The 15,342-nt window shown below is 51.6% G+C and overlaps 1 long non-coding RNA gene across 1 annotated transcript in view; it reads left to right on the plus strand.

Annotated features, from left to right (window-relative positions):
* The first annotated feature begins 966 nt into the window (after positions 1 to 966).
* Positions 967 to 15,342, plus strand: part of LOC125111055 (uncharacterized) — a 29,395-nt gene continuing 15,019 nt past the window's right edge. The window contains exons 1-3 of the long non-coding RNA XR_007130820.1: positions 967 to 3,356; positions 6,822 to 6,918; positions 8,871 to 9,014. This is a non-coding gene — a long non-coding RNA (uncharacterized LOC125111055). The remainder of the gene's footprint in view (positions 3,357 to 6,821; positions 6,919 to 8,870; positions 9,015 to 15,342) is intronic.

Here is a 15,342-nt window from a genome sequence, read left to right on the forward strand (position 1 = left end):
GGGGAGCTCCATCAAGTTGACTGGATCTTAACTGAATCAGTTTTAGTTCAATGTGTCTCAAACTTGGATCAGAACCAGTGAATCAGAATTGTCTGCTGGGGGAGTTCCTGCTGTGGTGCAGTAGGTTAAGAATCCAACTGCAATGGCTTGGGTCACTGTGTAGGTGCAGGTTTTGTCCCTGGCCCAGAGCAGTGGGTTAAAGGATCTGCCATTGTGGCAGTTGTGGCATAGGTTGCAGCTGTGGCTCTGATTCAATCCCTAGACTGGGAACTTCCATATGCAGTGGGTGTGGCCATTAAAAAAAAAAAAAAGGAAGAATGGTTGCTGAGTTTGATAAACCTTAAATTGCTGGGCCCCATGCCCTATTTCTGATTCAGAAAATTTGGGGCAGGGCCAAGTTCTCAGATGATGCTGATGCTACTGGTCCAGGGCCAGGGACCACACTTTGAGAACTACTGCTATTCTCCACAAAAACCTTGCCTGCCTTCCGTCTAAGGGGCGGATGGACAGAGAAGAGCTCCTCTCGGGGGGAGTGTGTGTGGGGGAGGGGCAGCTCCTCAGACACCCAGGAAACAAGCTCCACTTGCCTAGAGGCAGAAGCAGCCTCTGCTGTTTTTGGAGAACATTGCTGTTGGATGTCCTCAGCCAGAGCAGCAACATCCAAGTTTAATCTGCGTGGAGCAATTAGAGGGAGGGAGCCGAGAGGGGAGTGGGGGCTGGGGGAAGGCAGCTGCATATTTCATGCTGTTCCAGACTTTGAAGGTCCCAGGAAGGCAGGCGCATGGCAGGCAGTGACAGCTTCATTGTAATGAGGGATGGGGAGAGGCACCCTGCTGGGGGTGGGGTGCAGAGCCTGGGGCTCATCGCTTGGTTGGTGGGGCTGTGGAGTCAGGAGGGGCAGGGGAGGTGCTGGGTGGGTTGGGATGGCGGAGGAGGGAAGAGAACCTGTTATCTGGGGCCCTTGTGTAGCTCAGTCCCCTTCTCCCCCGGGATGTAGGGGTAGGCGGTGAGCTTCTAGGAAGATTTTCAGCTACAGCCTCTAAGGGCCTGGCTCTATCCCCAGGGGCACATCTGGAACATTCCTCTCCCTCCAAAGAGATATCTCAACAGTTGCAGAAGCTTCTGGCAGAGCCAAACCCCAGTGTTCCTGAAATTGCCTCCAACGGGGCTCTGGTGGTATCAGGAATTTCTGAATTGAAGAGAGTAAGACTTGTTACTGTTTGGTCAGAGATCCACACCTGGTTGGCCCCTTTCTCCTCCATCCCTCATTCCCAACCTCCCACAGGTAGAGGTCAAGGCCATTTTGGGGTGGATGGCAATTGGAGGCTTGGGGAGAATCTCTAGACATTCTACAAAAGCCGCTTCCTTTTGCTTAGTTTTGGCCGCGCTGCTCCCACCCTCAGCACAGCCCTGATGGAGCAATGTATCATCTGAGATCCAGGGTGATGGGGGAGACAAGGAAGCAGGGTTCTTGTTCAGAGACAAACATGGCTTGGGGACACTTTCTAGGACTGGGGTGTGGTGTCTGGATGGGGTCAGTGTCTTCTGTTCTCAAGATATAGACCCAAAGGGCTGTCAGCACCCCTGAACGCGTTGCATGGACAAATGCGTCCTCTCCGGGCTTAGCAGGATACCATGCTGGCCTTGGAGGAGACTCAGCACCATTTAGAGCTGTGGTTTCTTTCCTCATAGACGTCCAGATGGCCATCAGACACAGATTGGGTGTGGATCCCTGAGCAGGAGGCCAGCAGACTCTGCTGCACCCCACCCCATTTCTAGGGCTCCATTCGCCTTCGAAGGGCCTTTTCAACTATGGGCTTAGGATGGGGCCCCAGTGGGTGGGAAGGGACAATGCAGTGTAGTACCTCTTTCAATAGGACAGACCTGGGTTCAAATCCTGCCTTTGCTTCCTAATTTCCGGAGAAGTGATCTTGGGTAAGCCACATGACCTTTCAGAGTCTCAATTTGCTCCTCTTGAAATGGGGATATAATTTCAGTTTTGCAGGGGTGTGTGAGGATATGATACAAGGAGAACAGCCCAGTGCCTGGCACCCTGTCAACTCCTGACAATGGGGACAAATAAGACCTTGAGAGGCAGGCATGGGGTCTGCTCTTGGCCTTATCCAGCCCTGGGGCCCTTCCCTTCAGCCCAGACCAGGTGGAACCAAGGCCCTGGGCTTGAGCCCCCTCCCTCGGAGAAGGTTGGAGTGAGCATTCAATCCTGATTAGCTCCACCGGGCTCCCTCGTAACCTTTTCATTAGGAAATTATGTTTAATAGAAATTGTTCTGACACCTCTCAGCAGCATTTCCCTGCAATTCATTACCACCTCGGGGGAGGGGGGCAGGCAGCTGAGCGGCTCTTGGGCCCAGATCCATCGGGAGCCCTGCCCCCTCTTACCATGTCCTCTTGTTGCCTGTGCAGGACAGAGCCTTGGTGTCCCCCACAGAGAGGCGGGGCAGCTGTTGGAGCATATCTGGCAGGGAACCGTGCGCTCTTAGCACCCTCCCCCGGGTCTGATTTGGGACTAGCCAGCTGCTGCCGATGATGCTGGTGTGTCGGTGGCATCCTGGATTCTTGTTCTGTTGTCGCACTGCCCCCACAAGGGAGAGAACACAGTGGTCTCCAGCTGCTACATTGCGGGGAGCACTGCCATCGTCATCGTCATTCTCTATCCTCTGCCACCTCTCTGTCTGCCTGCAAACTAGCCTCTCTCCCCTGCTCCCTTCCTCCCGGAGCATCCTGGGATGAGTCCCCTCCAGGTCTGCTTTGCTGTCATCCCCCACCCCCCCATTTGGTACCTGGTCCCAGGGGAGGACACAGGCTCAGGGGACCCTGGGCTGCATCTCCCAGAATGGGCTGTGGATGTGGAAGCAGAGACTCGGTCGTTTCTTGGTCTCATCCATAAGGGCCTCTCAGGCTTTCTATAATATTCCTGTCTCTGTCCTAGCTCTAGACGGGTTCTGTTTCTCACACTCAGCCTTGGGGGCCTGGGTTTTGGGCTGGGGATGCTGAGGGAATGTCGCTGATGTGACAACAAGCTGGGAAATTCTGTCACTCTCCTCCTGCTTTGGTCCCAGGCCCCAGGAGGCTGCTGTCCTTGCTTTGGTACCTTGGATTTTCTGCCCTGTGAAATGAACCAGGTCCTTCATCCCATTGCCCCCTGAAGAAGAGAGAGGGTCGGGGAGCTTGGTGCTGAAATGGTCCCTGCTTCACGAGGCCTGGAGAGCCGAGGACCCAGCTTGGACGCCTCAGCATCCCTCTCTGACCCGACCACTGGCGAGACACCTTACCGTTTCCCCACCCAGGAGCTGAAATGAGCAGCAGCCTAATCTCGCCCTGCCATATCACTCCATGGTATAATTGTGCAGAAAAAAAAATGTATTAAAATGCAAAACACTCAGTTGTACTTCTTTATGTTAAATCCCTTCTTTGCTCTCTCTCCCTTTTAATTTTACAAGGTTTTCCTTCTCTCCCCCTTTTATAAAAGGGAAAGCTGGGCATGCAGGGAATCTTCTCAACTCCCCTATAAATCTCCAAAATGAATACTTAAATTCGAGGGAAAAAAATACATTCTTACACCTTTAATTTCCCTGCTATGAAGTGTAATGAAAAAGCCTGATTATTTTTAATTCTTCCCTTTAATAATTCAGCGGCAGAGTGATTTAAGACTGGGATTCATAATTACCTTTCCGCTTTCTTGGCAAATGAAGTTTTAATAGAAATGAGAGCTCTGGCGACTGAACTGGATTTCAACAGGTGGCTGTGGGGGTCAGGCCCCACCCCAGTGGGTGCAGGAGCGTTCCTAGGGCCCTTCCAGGTGTGGGGTTGGGACTGGCCACGTGGGCCCAGGTGGATGGAGGGAGAAGTGAATTGCTTGTGCTCGCCGGGGACCGTCTCTCATAACAGTGATGAAAGGCCATTGTGAATGATAGCGAATGACAGACCCATCTATCCTGGAAGAGAGAAAAGGGTAAAAAATGGCCATCAAGAAAGTTTTCTTGATTAGCAGTAATAAGCGAATAACCAAGAGGTTAATGACAGTAGCTACCATTAATTGAGCAAGTGCTATGTGCCAGGCACAGCGCTAAATGCTAAGTCCTCTCTTCTAATCCTCATAAGAGTCTATTCTGCACATGTGGAGGCTGAGGCTCAGAGAGGGACGGATAAGCCAAGTCAAGGTGAAGGGCAGAACTTGGGTTGAGCCTCATTTCTGTCTGACCCTAAAGCCACTGCTCCCCTTTGCTGACTTTTCCCAAGCACTGCCCAGAGTCCATGACACAGATGTGGTCCCTGCCCGCAAGGAGCCGACGACAGAGCCAGGCATGATGGTGGGGTGGGATTGCAGAGGAACTCTGGAAAGGGCACCGGGCTGGGTAAGACCCAGGGGCCCTGGGGACTTCAACCAGCTCCACTGCCTATGAGCTTGGAGACACTGGGAAAAATCACTCATCTTCTCTGAGCCTCAGTTTCCTCATCTATTAAATGGGGATAATAAAAACTGACTTGTCTAGATCATCACAAGACTCGAATGAGGAAATTTATGTGAAAAACTTTGTAAATCCTCAATTGCTCAGCAAGGGTAAAGTATAATTACCACTTGTTGATAACAGAATACTTAAAATGGATTCATTTCTATTCTCCCAAAGCCATTTTTTCCCGCAGCTTGCAGGCTCAGCTTTTCTACCAAAATCCAGCTCGGATTTTGCCCTCTCTTCCAGGAAGCCTTCTGGATTGACCACTCTCAGGGCCCATTTTTCTATGACTCTCCACCCTGTTCTTTCTCTATTTTTTGCATTTGGTTATTTGAGTCTTTAAGTTCACAGAGAGCACAGGTGTGTGTGTGTGTGTACACTCTTTCTAGATTGTCAAACCCCACTATAAGGTGTTTCGCTCTTTCTTTTGTAACCTCAAAACTCTGCCTCCGCATTCAGGCTGTAACACGTCAATACAGTTGACTCACTGCCTGAATAGAGACATAGATGGTGAAAACCTGCAGATAATCCCAAACCATGAAATATTGGTATTGGAATGCTGAAGCACTCACTGAGACACCCATACACACACACACACACACACACACCCCTACCATCATGCCTGCACCTGGCTCATCTGAGCTTTGCCTATATTGTGATAATGATCCATTGGGGACAATGTTCCCAGCCCTTGTTTGATTGTTTATAAAAGGCTTTTCCATACATTAAAGAATAGGATTCTCAAGGAGTTCCCACGGTAACTCAGTGGGTAACGAACTCAACGAGTATCCATGAGGATGCGGGTTCACTCCCTGGCCTTTTTCAATGGGTCAAGGATCTGGTACTGCCGAGAGCTATGGTGTAGTTTGCAGAACAGGCTCTGCTGGCAGCTTCAGCTCCAATTCGATTCCTTCCATATGCTGCAGGTGCAGCCCAAACAAAGCAAAAAAAAAAAAAAAAAAAGAATAGAATTCTCACAATTGCCCTGTGTAGAGAGGCAGGGCAAGGATCATTGTCTTTTTTTTTCAGAGCAGGACAGGTTAGGTGGCTTTTGCCCAAGATCCCTCTTGCAAAGGCCCTCACACTTCTGAGCCATGGCTCTCTTGGGCCATCCAGCTGCCAGGAGGGGAATTCTGGTCTGTGTGTGAGGGCAGGAGCCTGGCCTCAGTCCTGGAGGACTACCTGAGGGAGGAGGTAGCTGCCTGGGGTGGGGACTCAGAACCCTTAGAACCATGAGCTTGGAGACGAAGCCTTCCCTGGACCCTGCAGGAACCTGAGCTCTGACCCAGCCTTCCTGCACATATCCCTCTGAGCCTCCTTGTGCCTGGCCTTTCCGAGGACCCGGGAGACAAGCTCCCCACTCTGGAGTGCCCCCTTCTCCACACTCTGGCATGAGGGAGCTTGCCCTTGGGGGCCTCGGGAGCGAAGGAGGGGCCTGGAGCCAGAGGGATGGGTCTGAGGGCCTTTGCCCAGACCTGTACCTCCCCTCCTGCCATTACTGCTCCCTGCAATGAGAAGGCGGTGCAGGGGCCTTCAGAGACACTTGAGGCCTGATTGGGGATAAGTGTCTGATAATGACTCCCATCAAATGTCAAGCGGCCTGCTTAGCTCTTCCAGGGCTGATTGCTCCCCACTGGGTGTTGGGCGGGGGGAAGTCTGGCCCTGGGTGCTTCTCCACCATGGACACCCCACCTTGGGGTTTGCCGGGCTTTGTCTTTGAGGTGAGCTTCTCCTGGCCTGTGGACGGGCTCAACTTTCATCATAGCCCTTGCTGTGTGGAGCACCAGGGCCTTGACCCATGCTGGATACTGTCCTGTGTGGGTGGGAAGAGTAGGGCTGGAGCTAGAACTGACTTTCCTGGTCCTGGGCTGGGCCACGCCTAGGGATTGGATAGACTAGGTGGAAGCCGAATCAGGCTCTTTGCAGAAAAGTGTCCTGCTTCCTCAAGGCCCTGCAGAAGCACAGGCCTCAACTTCTTCAACACTATAACTTGGAATCTTGTTATTTTATTTAATTTTTTTAGATTATTTATTTAGTTAGCTAGTTGGTCAGAATATTTTAGGGCTCTCCTGTGGCATATGGAAGTTCCCAGGCTAGGGGTGGAATCAGAGCTGCAGCTACTGGCCTATGCCCAGCCACTGCAATGCCAGATCCAAGCTACGTCTGCAAACTATGCCACATCTTGTGGCATCATTGGATCCTTAGCCCACTGAGCAAGGCCAGAGATCAAACCCTCATGCTCATGGATACTAGTCAGGTTCTTAATCCACTGAGCCATAATGGGAAGTGAATATTTTAAAATCAGTGTACTATATCCAGCCTCTGAAACCTCTTGTCTCCTCTTCAGGTTCCAAGCAGGAGAACTGGGCTTTGATCCCCAGGGAAGGACTGGCAGGCCTTGACCACATGACCTCCTACAATACTTCTGATTCTGACATTTTGGGGTGAGCTCATGTTCTTCTGTTGAATTCTAGTTCAACTAACATCTCCAATCTCTTGCCATCCTGGGCACTCTCTTAGATGTTACTACATTTGATCTTGTCCTGTGACTTTTGGGAATGGTGTTCTTTTCCTGTTGTACCACCAAGGACACCATAGCCTGTGACCCAGAGAAGCAGAGTGACATCCACCCACACAGCTAGTAATCATGCATTTAGAATCTGTCTTACATTGATTAGATATAAAGAGAATCATGGCCAACAAACTTGAGATGGGATTTGAACAGAAGTGCCATTCCTTTTCTATTGGGTCACACTGGAGACGGCTGCCCAGGGGAAGAAAACAAGCTGGAATGGCCCTTGAAATGTAGTGGGTAGGATTCAGGTTAGATAAACCAAGAACTTCCTGGCTACAGGGAGTCATAACAATAGCTAAGATTATTGAGGACTTCCTGGGTCATTTGCAATAAGCATCTCATTTAATCTTCAGAAGAACCTTGTGAGGTTGGTACTATCTAGGAGCTTGTCCAACATCATACAGAGAGTGGGAAGCAGAGCTGGGATTTGAACCCGGGTGGTTGGACTCTACCTCAGCTCTGCACTGCTAGCTAAAGTAAGGGGCTAGTGCTTTCTGCCTTAGCTCCCAGGTCCCTCGCTGATGAGAGGCTGTGTGCTGCCTGGGGAAGGGGGAATTCTCATCCATGCCCTGGAAGGTGCAGTTGGGGCTGGTCCGCGTCTGCTCCAAGTGGAACAGTGTATGGAGAAAAGGCTAGACTTCCTTTTTCAGGGAGGGAAGCATCATTCAGATGCCAATGCCATTAGCTCCCTCAATGGATGCTGCCCTCTGCTTGGTTGTTTATCATGCCCAAGGCGTGAAATTGATTCTAAGAAGCTTGTCTGTTTCCTCTGGCTCTTCCTGCAAAGAGGAATAGAGTGTGTGTGTGTGTGTGTGTGAGTGCGCGTGCACGCACGCATGTGTGCGCACTCAAGGATAGCCAGGATGAGGGATACTCTTGGCTTGGCAAAGTAACTCACATCTCTCCAGGGCCTTCAGGATGTCCTCTCCATGTCCAAGGTGGACATATTCCCACCCTTGTGGTATTTTAGGGTGGGGACTGCAGTGCCTGGAGCCCATGGGTGTGAACCTCGTCGCTGATTCTGGAGAAGGTAGGGACAAGATATGGGCCATTTTCTATAAGTGTTCAAACCAGAGTCAAGTGTTGACAGGCTGTTTTGATGTCATTAACGAAGACAATGGCAATGACCACATCTCGACAAATACTTAGCACTATTCTGATCTAGGTTCTAAGCTAGATCTGAGGATATAATGATGCAAAAATTGTGGTTCCAGGTTCCAAGGAACTCAGAGTTTACTGCGTGTTCCTGTGTGTGTGTGGTAGCTCATGCCTCTTTTAAGACTGATATAAGAGGCATGAGCAAAGTTTATGGGCTCAGGGGGATTTGGGGAAGGGCCCGCGTGGGTGAGGTCTTCACAATGAGTAACTCTCACCAAGGATGGGGAATGCTTCTGCATCAGGTGGCGTTTATGGCCATTGGCAATAAACATGACTCTGACCCGTTGAGGAATCTATTAGAAGAATACAGGATAGCTCACCTAGTCACAGAGAGGGCTGGAGAGGCAGACTCGAAGCTAAGCTTCCAGGCCCGCTGCCCCACTGCACGCAGAGCCAGACTGATGGGGAAACAGCCGCTGCTGCTGCTTTCCCATCAGGCACCAGGGAACCTCTGCTGTCACTCGCCACTGAATGCACTTCTGGGCCAGGCACTTAATCCTGCTGTCATGTCTACCCCAAAGCTGGACACTTCCCCTTCCACCCTTGCCAGCGCAGTGGGCTCTGGGCATTGTTTCCTTGCTCAAATTCCTCCCTTCTGAAGCAGGTTCTCTTTTGAGTGCCTCTGATTGGTGGGGTCTGAGTCACATGTCTCTACTCCTGCAGCAAAGGAAGCTGGGTAACCAAGTTTCTGGTTTCTACCTTGGGAAGATGTGACTCATGAGCCTAGAAACTCCCAAATTCGGCAAAATTTTTTGTGGGAAGCCAAATCAACCAGCACCGAACAAGATAAAGTCCACTGCAGGGAAGGTAAGTCTGTAAGAACATGAAATGAGCTTTTTTTTTTTTTTTTCCTTGTCCGTTAACTTTCTGCCTCTAGCTTGCAGATGTACTTGCAGAATGAATGAATAAATGACAGGGAAGGGGTGACGCTGATCGTGGGGTTTAGACAACTATTCCCTCACTTATGAGTTAAGAGTTGAGGCATCTGGACAGCAGTTTGTGTCTGATTTGGCCCAATTTTGCCAACAATCCTGTGATCTGGGTCATTGGTCTGATTCTCTATCCTTGGGGGCTGAGCAATGAGCTGGTTCTTAGGATTAGGAGGAAAGGAATTGGCTGAGTTCAAGTTGGGGGGGGGTTGAAACAAATGTGGTTAATGATAAAAACATACTGATTTCAACACTATCTACACACTTAATCAGCTGTTACTCCAGTGGGTACTGTTAACCCAGCACCAGCCCCCACGTCCTCCTGCCTCACAGGACCCCATGTTTGTGTGTGTGTGCTCCCTAGAGCAGAACTGGTCCTACCCCCAGCTCCTGGACATGCCAACTGGTCTAAGGTAATCCCAATCTCCTTGCAGACATTTGGTCAGGATGAGCCAAGGGGATGCAAGGGGAGTTGTTCTGAGGGGTGGGGGGAAGGCTTCTCCACACTTCTGGAAGAGTCTCTGAGAGTTATCCTCTTCTGGTTTTCTCTGGACATTGCCATGCATGCATCTAAGGCTCTTAGCCGCCCCAGCTGTCTCATAATCTAGTCCGAGGATGATGGATACACGAAAAAGGATCATGGGACCAGGTTTCCATATCACACTAGATCTGCCCCTGAATTCTTCCCTGCCTCCAGGTTCCCAGGGCTAGAAAATTTCTGTGTGCTCTGAGTCACTTTCCGCTGTTGGATATTCTGTCCTTTGTCCCTGAAATTCCCCTAACAGCTACGTAGATCACTGGTTGCTCATGTGTAAGGGTGGTCCCACCCCAGGAGATGGCAAGGCTGGCATCTGGGTGGTACTGAGGGGGCTAAACAAGGCACCCTCTCCTCATCCTCAAAGCCCTTCTCATTGGCACTTGTGGCAGTGCCTGAGATGGAGCAAGGATATTTCAAGGCAGCCCTGTGTCTAGGGGACCCTGATTAGTACAGATATGTTCCAAGAGACGGCCACAGTCAGTTAGCATCTCAGAGCATGAAGGACTTTATCAGGGAGGTGCAAAGCCCCTGTCATTCCGGACTCAGATGGAAAGGGACCTTGGGCAGAAGAGCGGGGATGGGTGTAGGGGGAGAGACACTGGCCCCATTGCCACTCCCCAGAAAACCAAGAGTTGCTTTCTGCCCACATCCATGTCCCGATCTGGCCACAAGTCTCCAGGGTGGAGTGGAGTGAAACAACCTCTGGGGAGCACTTGGCCTGTCCTGTGACCCCAGCAGGAACGGCAGCTGTCTGGAGCAGCTGTCTCCCACTCACCGAACCCCAGGGACCTCGGCCCCTCCCATATGACTCAAAGAGATCTGGAGGGCCCTGGGCTCCAGAGGGCTCCGCACGGCTCCATATCTCCCTGGGAGGGGAGTCGGTGGAACATAAATAAGACAATTTATTCAGAGAAACCATCTCCCCTATTTACATTTAAATTGAATAATTTAAAACACCTTTACCCATTTCCATAAATTATCCCCCGTTGGACGGGCAGTTCAACTGCGTGGAGGGGGTGCCATCCTGGGGAAAGGCCTAATTACATTCCCTGCTACAGGGCTGGGGTGGGAGGGGGAGTGTGGGAGGTTGGGAGGGGCGGCAGGCCCCGGGGAGGGGAGCGAGTGCCCGAGGAGGCAGACATTTGTCTTAGAATTGGCAGGAAGAAAGAGGGAGCTAATAAGCTGAAGTCCCTTTAAGAACTTTACAACTGGGAGGTGAAGGGCAAAAACATAGTCCTCTTAGCACAGGAGCAGGGCCTCGGGACCAATCCCTCACCTCCCAGGCCAGGGCCTCGCCCAAGGTTGACCTGAGTCAGCTGGCCTCCGTTTACAGCCTTCGCAGACCCAACCTCTGGTGCCAGGGAAAAAGGGCAAGAGGAAGAGAGAATAGGGCTTCCCCAGCGATGAGTGAGTTATGGGTGTTTCCCAGGCACCTGCTTTTTACCGGGCTCTGTGCTGAGTGCTGGGCACACAGGGACCACCAGCCCCAGCCCTGCCATCCAGGGCTCCTGGGAACAGGGGAGAAGAGTGCCTTTTACACAGGCCGTGTGTGCTCAGAGCAGGAGTGGGGGAGAGATGAGACCCACCAGAGGAGGAGGGAGGGAAGAGGATGGGGAAGTGGAGGAGGAAGGAAGAGGGAGGAGGAGGGAAGAGGAGGGAAGAGGAGGGAGGAGGAGGGAGGAGGAGGGAGGAGGAGGAGGGAAGAGGGCGGAGGAGGGAGGAGGAGGGAGGAGGAGGAGGGAAGAGGGAGGAGGAGGGAGGAGGAGGGAGGAGGAGGAGGAGGGAAGAGGGAGGAGGAGGGAGGAGCTGTACCGGGTTCACAGAGGTGGTGGCTGTAGATGACCCTTGAAGGCTGGGTCACTTTAGGGATGCGCTGAGTGGGGGAGAAGACATCATTGAGAAGGGACCAGTGTGAGAAAAGGCTCAGAGGTGAGCGGGTTCATGGACTGGGGCCTGAGGAGGCCAGAGTGACTTCAGGGGCTGAAGGATGGAGCAGTCAGCTGGGCTCCAGGATTTGCTGGAGATGAGTGGGCTCCGGAGGCAGAGCTGCTGCCTGGGCTTGGTGGCATTGCCATGGCAGTTTCCCTTTATGGCACGCTGAGAGCTTTTAGGCCCCCCGAGGATGGGGAGCACTCCTAATGCCCAAGTGCCTCATCTTCCCCACCAAGGGGCCAGCGAAGCTGGAGGCTCTTCGCAGGCTCCCCCCAGTGCAGAGGGGGTCTGACTCCTGACATCAGCCCACTCAGTCTTGGGGGCCCAGGGGTCCCTCTGCCTCCAGGATCTCCTGGGCTGTCTCCCTGCTTCCCCACCCCCGGGATCCCCTCCCTCTGGCCCTCCCCTCCGATGGCGCTTGCTCCAGCCCCCTGCCTCTCTGCCAGGGAGGGCTGGCTCTGGACATAGAGCAGAACCCATGTGACTCAGGACTGAAGGCCAAATGGCCAGGGAGGCGGGGTGGAGCAGGGAACAGGGAAGGTGGCCTCGGGGGAGGCTGGGGACAAAATTTTAGTGCTTGCGACAAACCTAGGAGTTGGCTCTGTTTAAGAGATGAGGACCCGGAGCCTGAGCCAGGGAAACCAGGATTTCACTGTGTTCTCTCTGCCTAGAGAGCCTGCATTGCTGCCGACAGGCTGGGTCTCGGGACTCACCGGGATGCCATCTCTGGGGAGCAGTTCTGTGCCGGGGGCTCTGCGAGCAGATGCGGCATAAACCTCCTTGGGAAACAGATGAAAGTGGCCGTGGTGGTGCTTAAAAGCTGTGCAGTAATCTTGCACATTAATGGAGTCTTATCCATGTGTTCCTTTGTCGTCTGCATAGGCTCTCCTGAGGCTGGAGGGTGGGGTGCAGCAGTGAAAAGGGCCTGTGGGTCAAGGTACACGTGGCCCCTTCTCCTGCCTTTTCACAGCCAAGGCTTTTAAAATAAGCTCCTCTATTCCAGGAAAGAGATGTCTCCAGTGGTGGCCTCTGAGCTATTTCTTAGCTTCCCCTAGTACCCACTGTCACCGAGAGTCAGGTTCCCTCCTATGGCACCAGGCAGATCAAGGTTCAGGTCCCAAATTTATCATTTGCTCACTCTGTGACCTTGGGAAAGTCGCCTGCCCTCTCTGAACCTGCTTTAGGATCCTAACCCTGATATCAGAAGGTTTTTGTGAGAATTAGATGAGATTGGCTAGTGAGCCACATGGCATAGACTCAGCACACAGCACTTGCTCAATAAATGTCAGCTTTTTTTCAGGTAGTCTTCCGCCATTGATGAGGTCCTTCCATCTATTGCTTGCCTTTCTCAAAAGTCCCCGGGAACCTTGTCTAGGAGACCTTCCAAAATTTCACTACTTAGTATCCCCTGGGCACTGAGAGGTCTAGTTTGCAGGTGCTGGCGTGTGACTGGAGGTGGAGCTGGGTTCCATCAATTTCTTGCTGTGTGACTTTGGGCAATTGACTTAAGCCATTGTGTCTCATTCTCCTCTTCTGTTAAAAGAGACAAAATTATACCTACCTTACAAGGATGTTGTGAGAATTAAATGAGAAATAACTTGTGTTAAGCACCTCATATGATGCAGGGCACACAGTAGTCACTCAGTAATTGGACTGTTATCTTTTCATGTGTGTGTGTGTATGTGTGTGTGGGGGGTGATAATGGTGGGGCACCCACCAGGTTGGGTGTCCCCAGGCAGGGGCTACCTCCTCTCTGTCCTGAGTCTCCTTGGGCACCAAGCAGAGACAGTCCCTATGCTGGAGGGCTCAGCTAATGGGAAAAATGTCCCCCTGCACTCCCTTCATAGACTCTCAGGCTATTACACTTACAAACTTGGTGACTGTGTATAAACTGTTGGTGGAGGGGTTGCAGGTGTGGCCAGAATAGCAGTGGAGCTATTTGGGGGTGATTTTCTTCCCCATGTTGAGGTTTCCCATTTGAGTTTAGGCTATCAAAGTTCTGCAAAATAGGGATCTCCTATTTCATTCCACAAAGAGCTTCTGAGCATCTAAATGGTTGAACACAGCCACCCCTGAGCTGCATCCCGCGCGAGTATTTGGGCATTAGAGACACCTCAAGATCCCAGCCACAAATGCCCTCACTCCCAGGTACCATCTTGCTCATGCCAGCCAGGCCCAAGGGTGGTGGATTAATGGGATTATGTAGCCCTGGGCACAGCAGGGGCAGAGGCTGGTGTCATATGGATGACCTGGATGATGGCTCAGACACAGCAGGCTGTTTGATTTTTGAATGAGTTTCTAATTTCTCTGGACCTTGTGTTCTCATAAAACAAGGGATTAGACTATGATCTCCAAGGTCATCCACCAGTTTTAAAATTCCGAGTCTCCCTGCTGCACTGGAAACCAACAGGGACTGTATACTTGGTAATAAGTGAGCACCACTGGATAAATCCTAGAGGGCTGTGGGTTTTAGTCTCTTACGGTGGGAGAGCTTTGGTGGGATTGTATTCTAATTAAATATTTAATGAGATGTGTCTGCCTTTAAAATCACTGCCACCACCTTGGGGATGGGTCTCCTTTGTGCTCTTATTTGCAGCTTGCCTGTAAATTGCAGGGCTGAGCCCAGCTGGAAATTTCCGCCTGAGACTGTGTGAGGTCTAGGGGTCTAAATGGATTGCCCAAAGGGCCGAGGAACATTCAGGGCTCTGAGCTGGCCCTTCCTACCCCGCTTCCCCACTTCTGGTACCCCAAGCAGGCTCTAGGAAATGGGATCAGTCCCAGATTTGGGGCTGCTCTTTATTCTGTCTGCTCTCTGAGCGCTGATGGGAGCGGGTGCTTTTCCTCCACGTTAATAAAACCCGAAATGAGTCTTCATTAAGGGCTCCATTAAGAAGCCACTGTTATTCTTGGCACTCATTAGCGTTCTGCTCACCACTAAATTGCCACACTGGTGTTTTCCCGGGGCTTTGCAGAGCCCCCTCCCAGTGCTGGAGAGCTGCGCTTAAGATGGACCTCGACTTGCAGCGACCTGCAGAGAGGGAAGAGCTAGTCCCCCCAGGTCATTTTATCCATTCCCCTGTCTCTGGACAATTACCTGTCCTACTTCTAGAGCCTCTCTCAGCCACCCAGGTAGGATTTGGTGGATCTAGATGGAAGTTCTTCCTCCTGTCTAACTGCCCTCTTTGCTGCAATGTAAGCTGGTTAGAATCCTTTGCTAGGATAATGAAGAGTATCTTTCTTTCTAGGAACACTTGGCTTTCTTTCTCCTGCGGAGTTCAGGTCCTAGATTCAATCTGAGAAGTGATGAAACCCTGCCTCCTTCCTGTATCCCTGCGGATACAGGATGAAATATTTATGTAGGTTTCTGCCCATCTCCTCCCTGTTCCTGCCCTTCTTCTCTCTCTCCTTAATGCTGTCATCCGCCTTGTTCTCTCCAGGCTTCAGGCCAGCTCTCAAGCTCCTATCCAGGACCTGTGGCTGCTTGACCCTTTCCCCCTAAAGAATCAACTACTGTATAATGAATGACTACTCCGTACCAAGCACTGTGCTGGGTCCTCTATCTCACTTAGCCAGAATCACAATCCCGTGGTGGGGGGCTGTGGTCCAGGCATGTGGGTGGAAAAACAATTTTCCAGATTTAAACCAAGGTGTAGAAAAGACAAGTTTATGGAGGCAAGAGACACTGTTAGCACAGTAGGCCGACTTCCTGATAACCAGGGCGAGCCGACTCTGGGCG

The sequence above is a fragment of the Phacochoerus africanus genome, chromosome 11, assembly GCF_016906955.1.
Source record: "Phacochoerus africanus isolate WHEZ1 chromosome 11, ROS_Pafr_v1, whole genome shotgun sequence".
Classification (NCBI taxonomy): domain Eukaryota; kingdom Metazoa; phylum Chordata; class Mammalia; order Artiodactyla; family Suidae; genus Phacochoerus; species Phacochoerus africanus.